The sequence below is a fragment of the Lampris incognitus genome, chromosome 15 (assembly GCF_029633865.1).
Source record: "Lampris incognitus isolate fLamInc1 chromosome 15, fLamInc1.hap2, whole genome shotgun sequence".
NCBI lineage: Eukaryota > Metazoa > Chordata > Actinopteri > Lampriformes > Lampridae > Lampris > Lampris incognitus.
In genome coordinates this window covers 24,420,708-24,426,997 of record NC_079225.1, presented here as the reverse complement: position 1 = coordinate 24,426,997, position 6,290 = coordinate 24,420,708, and positions in this window count along the sequence as shown.

The window sequence follows — 6,290 nt, the reverse complement described above, 5'->3', positions numbered from 1 at the left end:
AAGGTAGCTTCTTCTTTTCTTTGCAGATACGTGGATTTCACCTGAAAGCAACGATGTGTAATGTGTATTATTCCCCCCCCCCCCTAGTCTGCACCAGCCTGCAAGAACGGCCATGCTCTTCTAATAAACTGAAGGTGCTAATTTTCAGACGTTTGAAGGAAATCTATCTTTCATTTTTCACAACCTTTCCTGTTTTATTTGCCTCGCGTGAGTCTCGTTGATGACTCCTGTCAACGGGGGAGGATGGGAGGATGCCATGATGTACAGCCACACAGCCTGAGCCGGTTATGAACAGTCCGACAAGGCTTCTCCAGCTCACACGCCGGTTCATTCAACCACCAGGACGCGGCATCAGCACGTAGCCCCCCCCCCCCCCCACCACCCACCCATTGGCTTATTCTGCGCACGTCTAGACAGGCACATACACATTCACCCCGTGTAAGTCTGCTCATCCGTCTGCGTGGCGTGGCTTTCTCCCTGCGCTTTCCAGCTTCTCTTTCTCCCTCCGTCGCTCTCTCTCTCTCCGTCTTCTCATCCGCGCTGTCTTCCTGGAGATAGAGCGATGATTCGCGGCCTATTGTGACAGTGGCAATCCGATACATCGCAGGCCAGAGTGGGGGAAGGGTGGAAGAGAGAGGGATGATAGGGGAGGGATGATAGAGGCAAAGAGACAAGAGGAGGGACGATAAAGCGAAGGGGATTATGAGTGTTTGTCAAAGTCAGACCCGCGCTGTCTGGAGCCCCGGGCACCTTGGCACCCCTACCTGTCCTCTGATTTACCTGTTGCTCTCCATGGCTAGACGCCTCCCCTCCCGCCCGCCGCCCTTCCAATTCCTCCTCCCACAGTCTCCTCTCTATCTTTTGTCCTTCCTCTCTCTAAGTCTGTCCGTCTCTCTCTCTCTCTCTCTCTCTCTCTCTCTCTCTCTCTCTCTCTCTCTCTCTCTCTCTCTCTCTCTCTCTCTCTCTCTCTCTCTCTCTTTTTCTGGCTGTCCCTTGCTTTTGTCCTTGCACCTTCCTCTCTCGCTGGTATATGCCTCCTCCCCTCCTCCCTTACTCTGTCTCTCATTTTCAGACACATGGTGTTTTGGGGCCAGTTCAGTAGAAAAGCGATACAGAGTGTTTCTCGGGCGGTAGATAGGAATCACTATGGCATGTTTTTTTGTGAAACGTCCACCTCTCGCTCGCTCCCTGCAGTGTGTCGGGCGGCAGTAACTTTTAATATTCTCCCTCATATTGAATCCCGGAGCAGATGGCAGGCGAGCATACGAGCACAGTGATCCGGCCGCTGAATGTTAAATGTCTCTCTGTCTCTAGCCACACACGCGCGTGCACGCACGCACGCACGCACGCACGCATCGTTGGTGTCGTTTCTAGGATGACTACCTTATGGTACATATACACGCGTGCGTTTTAGAACGCGCACGCGCACTCACACACGCACACACTTTGTGATGTCATGAGCAGCATTATTTAACAGGCAGCTGGGAAGCCATTCATCATTTAATTAAAAGCGTCTGAAAGGGATCTGAGGTCTAATGAGATTAACTTTAATTATTGATGCTGCTGCCAAGGAGTCACACTCACATAAGTATGCACACACACACACGCACATGCACACACACACGCACACACACACGTACACAAAGACAGATATGTGCAGATAGTTGAATGACTATAGACACCCAAATCCCCCTAAAAACACATAAGACATTTATTCCCACACGGACAGAGGAAAACACACACGCACGCACACACGCACACACACACACATACACACACACCCTTTCTGCCTTTTGTTTTTACTTGTTTGGTTATTTTCTCTTTCTCTCTTCCTTTCTCTCAGTCAAGCACACACACACACACACACGTGCGCGCGCGCACACACACAATTCATTGATTTCTCTTCACTGTGGGATGGGATGTGGCGGTGCTCGGGGAAGGGGTTGGGGTGGGGGGGAGGGGTGGTGGCAGTGGTGCTGGGGGGGCTGCGGTAGGGGACCGGGCGGGGGGGGAGGGGGTGCAAGGGGTGCGGTAGCTGCGGTCAGGTCAGGGGACGGGGCGGGGGAGGCAGAGAGGTGTCATATTTCTCCCCCGGCCCAGATCCCATAGAGCCGAGGAGGGGAGGGAGGGGAGGGGAGGGGAGGGGAGGAGGCAGCGGCTGATCTAGTCCAAGTCGCTCGCCTCTCCGTCTACTCCCACAAAATCTAATATAATCTCTCCTAACAACAATTACCCTGCAGACAGTAGTGCTTTACATATAGAGGAGCGCTAAATCAAATCTGCCGTAGTCATAACTCACGGAGAGTGTGCAGCTCGCTGTAGTGTGCAGTACACAGTGTGGACCGGGGAGTCGTTCGAGTATCCGAATGGGGGGATTCAAATCTGTTCTTTCTGCAGTGTCGGTCTCAGTCTGATTCACTTTCCAGCCATGAATAGTTTGTACCTCCAGACCGTGCATATGAAGACGTGCGTTCAATCGCAGCTTTGTGTGCCGAGAGTGATTGTTGTGAGCGTGTGTGTGTGTATGCTTTAGGTGCGTGTGTGCGTGTGTGTGTTTGTTTGTGTGTGGCCAGCCATGGACTGGTTTAGGTTTCTTCCAGTTGTTTTTTTAATCACTCTCATCAGATTAGCTGAGCAGGGGCAGTCGAGGCCAAATGCTCCACAATTAACAGTGCAGGACGCTCGCACACAGGCACATGCACGCACGCAGACACACACACACGCGTGCGCACGCACGCACACACATACAAACATCCATCAGTGACTTTTCATTTGTCTCCGTTGAGTAAAGCGGCATTAAATCATTTCTGTGATCCCCTCACTCACTGAGACAACGAGGAGCCATCTGAAACGGTAAGGAGACCACCAGAGATGACTTCCAGAGGAAGGCAGTGTCCATATTCTCCGCCATTGTCTCTCCTCTTCCCTGCTCCTCCCGTGGCATCTGTCACTGACTGATTAAATTGTGTCATGAATAACTTTTGACTGCAGGTTCATAGTCCACAGTTTTAGGCAGGTTTTAGTCAGTGACAAGTGGATAATGACCAGGGCCGTCCTTAAGGGGGGGGGGGGGTTCTGGGGCCCAGACGCTAGGGGGGCCCATTGAGGCCAGCAGTAATCATCCATCCATCCATTATCCAAGCCGCTTTATCCGAATCCGGGTCGCGGGATGCTGGAGCTCATCCTAAATATAAGCAATGATAATGGCAGTACTTGCCACTGAGTTTGAGCTGGCTCAACAGATGGACTTTAGAGACATTATAAAGGACTTTGCATCCACTAAGATAAGGAAGATGGCTGTAGAAGAGGCAAAGATGAAGCTATAAGGAAAGAAATTGCATTTCTTTTTTTTTTTGGAGTTCCCCTTTTTCTCCCCAATTGTACTTGGCCAACTAACCCCTTCTTCCAAGCCGACACGCTCACTGCTGCACCCCCTCTGCTGATCGGGGGAGGGCTGCAGACTACCACGTGCCTATACACATGGAGTCGCCAGCCGCTTCTTTTCACCTGACAGTGAGGAGTTTCGCCAGGGGGACGTAGCGCGTGGGAGGATCACGCTACCCCCCCCAGCCCCCCCAAACAAGCGCCCCGACCAACCAGAGGGGGCGCTATTTCAGCGACCCGGACATATACCCACATCCGGCTTTCCACCCGCAGACACAGCCAATTGTGTCTGTAGGGACGCTCGACCAAGCCGGAAAATTGCGTCTTCTTCTAAGAAATGTGTGGTGTAAGTGTAGCAGACCTTGGTGTGATTAAGTGCATCAATGAGTTATATTACGGTGTGTGTGTGTGTGTGTGTGCCTATGTAGCCCCGTGTTTAGTAGGAGAGCGAGCATGCGCATGCGTTGATATGAATAAAGCAGATTTTTCTTTTCCTTTTTTTTGGGGGGGGGGGCTTCACCGGACGTTTTCAGGGGCCCAGTCATTCCCGTGGGCGGGCCTGCTAATGACTAGTCATAGTGATGACCCGACATCGTCCAACTTTGGTGATCTTCATACATAGTTTAACTGCCTTTCTTTGCCTTATAATCTTCCTAAAGGCGGTTAGAGACTATATAAGTAACCTTTTTAGTTTTTCTTTATTGCTTAAGCCGACTGAAAAGGACAGTAAATACAGCGCCTGGATGGTTCTTTAACATATACGCATGTCTCAGAATGCAATGATGACTATACATTGACCGAAATATTTTTTTTCTCTTTAAGATCACATGTAAAATACTGTGAAAAAGGAAGTAAGCTTCAGGTGTTAAGGTGTCTCCTTCCAAATGATGAACTCATATTTCCTGTAAACGGTACGGACGACCTCATCCGCTCACTGTGGTTCAGCCTGGGCGTGCATGGAGAGACCTCTCTGTGTGCTGTATGGCTCGGAGCAATCACTTGTCGTGGTTCTCCAGTTTCCCAGATTGTCCACATTGTTGTGTTGGCTTATTAGGGAGGCCATCTTCTAATTTTAGCACCCTGTTTGTCTCTTTCCTTTTTCTTTCCTTGGGCACCATAACCTTTCTGATTAAAGAAAAAACTGAAAGGGGGGGGGGGAAGTGTTACATGATACGTGAGATGCACAAACTTGGCCGTGTGTGTGTGTGTGTGTGTGTGTGTGTGTGTGTGTGTGTGTGTGTGTGTCTGTCAGCATATCGGAACTAAGGTAACAAAAGTTTGGCACCACTTGACATGATTCAGGTGAGAGAATAAAGTAAAGTGAGCAAAACAGAAATGGACAGAGAAACAGACAGCGAGAGAGAGAGAGAGGAAAGTAGAGTTGAACAGTATCTACTCCCCCCATGGCACCTCTTCCTCCTCCTCCTCCCTGTTCCACAAACTCACCCAGTTCTTCCCTTTCACTCCCTCACTTCTTTTTTTTCCCTTCTTTTTCTTTTATAGCTTCCTACCTACACCTGAAAAAGGGGCATTTTTGAAGGTATAAAGAGAGGGATAGTTTTACACCTCCCCAGGCCGGGGGAACTAGAGGGGAGGTTTCGGAGGAGGGAGTGCGGGAGGGAGGAGGCACAGCACAATGTATTTTACATGAAAGGGGGAGGATAGAGTTACCGTGCTGATAACCACTCATACAAATGGGTGAGCAGAGTGCTTTGAGGTGGGGACAGGTAAACTGGTGACTCTCCGCTCATGTGTGCGTCTGTTTATGTGTGCGCAAGTGCGCATGCATGTGTATTAAGTAGGGAAAAAGAGAGCGAGGGAAAGATAGAGAGGGGAAAAAAACAGGGGGAGGTTGTGTGTGAGTGGTGTTGGTGACACCCATCATGCCCATCATGAGTGTGTTTTGCGGGTTGTGCACACCAGCCAATGTCAGAGATGGAGTATTTGATGGAGTTGGCAGGATGATCACATTGCACAGGACAGTGTTTGGTTGTGTGTGTGCGTGTGTGTATGTGTGTGTGTGTGTGTGTGTGTGTTTGAACGAGTGTATGTCAGCAGGCAGGTAGGTGTGTGTTTCTCAGACAGTCTTTGTTGTGTTGTGTAGTCAACTTTGTTCATCTATTTACATTTTTCTGCTTTATAAATCACATTATGCAGCACCCATCTCACTCTGTGTGTACATTATAGGCGTGTGTGTAGTGTGCGTGAGCGAGGAGTGAGAGAGAGATAGAGTGAGACAGAGAGAGAGTGAGAAAGAGAGTGAATGAGAGTGAGAAAGAGAGAGACAGAGTGAGACAGAGAGAGAGTGAATGAGAGTGAGAAAGAGAGGCAGAGAGAGTGAGACAGAGAGAGAGTGACTGAGAGTGAGAGAGGCAGAGAGAGTGAGAGAGGCAGATAGAGTGAGAGACAGAGAGAGTGAGAGATAGAGAGTGAGACAGACAGAGTGAATGAGAGTGATAAAGAGAGAGACAGAGTGAGGGAGAGAGTGAGACAGACAGAGTCAATGAGAATGAGAAAGAGAGAGACAGAGTGAGAGAGACACAGAGAGAGAGAGACAGAGTGAGTGAGAGAGAGAGACAGGGTGAGTGAGAGAGAGAGAGAGAGAGAGAGAGAGAGAGAGAAAGAGAGAGACAGAGTGAGTGAGAGAAAGACAGACAGCGTGAGTGAGAGAGAAGAGTGTAGCGAGAGAGTGTGAGAGAGAGAGAGAGAGAGAGAGAGAGAGAGAGAGAGAGAGAGAGAGAGTATAGCAAGACAGTAACTGTTTTACAATATGCGGCCCACAACAAAAATTGCCAAACAACACAGCTAATAAACATGATACTCAAAGCGTCTGCAGCTAGCGCCCTCCGTTTTCATGTTTCCTTTTGTTTGATTTCGTATTAGTTTAGGTTAGTATTACTCGAGCG